The sequence below is a fragment of the Arachis stenosperma genome, chromosome 6, assembly GCF_014773155.1.
Source record: "Arachis stenosperma cultivar V10309 chromosome 6, arast.V10309.gnm1.PFL2, whole genome shotgun sequence".
NCBI lineage: Eukaryota > Viridiplantae > Streptophyta > Magnoliopsida > Fabales > Fabaceae > Arachis > Arachis stenosperma.
The window spans coordinates 82,517,678-82,518,537 of record NC_080382.1 but is presented as its reverse complement, the minus strand read 5'-3'; the positions used below and the strand labels follow the sequence as shown (position 1 = coordinate 82,518,537).

The 860-nt window shown below is 42.7% G+C and overlaps 1 non-coding gene across 1 annotated transcript; it reads left to right on the top strand.

Annotated features, from left to right (window-relative positions):
- Positions 1-756: 756 nt before the first annotated feature.
- Positions 757-860, top strand: LOC130937044 (small nucleolar RNA R71). The gene has a single exon (XR_009068282.1). It is a non-coding gene; the product is annotated as a small nucleolar RNA R71 (small nucleolar RNA).

The window sequence follows — 860 nt, the reverse complement described above, 5'->3', positions numbered from 1 at the left end:
CCTACTCGAGACTCCATCCTCTTGAGTTTTTCACCATGGTTCCTTAAGGTAGATCTCACATCATCCCTAAAGCTTTTCAACTCACTTATGTCCTGACCCATGTTTGCAAGCATTCCTTCTATCCTGTTTAATTGATCTTGAAATTGTTGGTTCGGATTAGGTTGGACAGGTTGATTATTTTGGCCATGATATGGTGGTTGGGAGTAAGTGTTTTGTGTGGCTTGGTATGATCTTTGGTTGGAGTTTTGGTATGTGGAATTGTTATGTTGGTTGGGGTTGTAAGGTTTGTGGTTTTGTGATTGGGTTTGCTGGTTTCCCCACCCAAAGTTTGGGTGGTTTTTCCAGCCTGGGTTGTAAGTGTTGGAATGTGGATCATATGGTTGCCTTTGTTGATTTCCCACATAGTTGGCCTCTTCCCAATCACCTCCTTCAGTGCTTACTTCCTCTTGATCTTGTGTGTGTATTGCAGCCACTTGATTTGTTTCTAATTTTCTGGTGAGCTCTGCTAGTTGCTTTGCCAACACCTTGTTTTGGGCTAGAATTGTATCAACATGGTTCAGCTCCATGACTCCCTTAGTGTTGTGTCTCTCTGAAGCATAGTAGTACTCATTCTCAGCCACTGTCTCAATCACTTCAATGGCTTCTTCCACAGTCTTTTTCCTGTTCAATGAACCTCCTGATGAATGGTCTACAGCCTTCCTTGATTCATAAGAAAGTCCATCATAGAAAATATGCAATTGCACCCAGTCATGGAACATGTCTGGTGGGCATTTCCTTGTCAAATCCTTGAACCTCTCCCATGCCTCGTAGAGAGTTTTACCATCTTGTTGTCTAAAAGTCTGAACCTCAGATCGAAACCT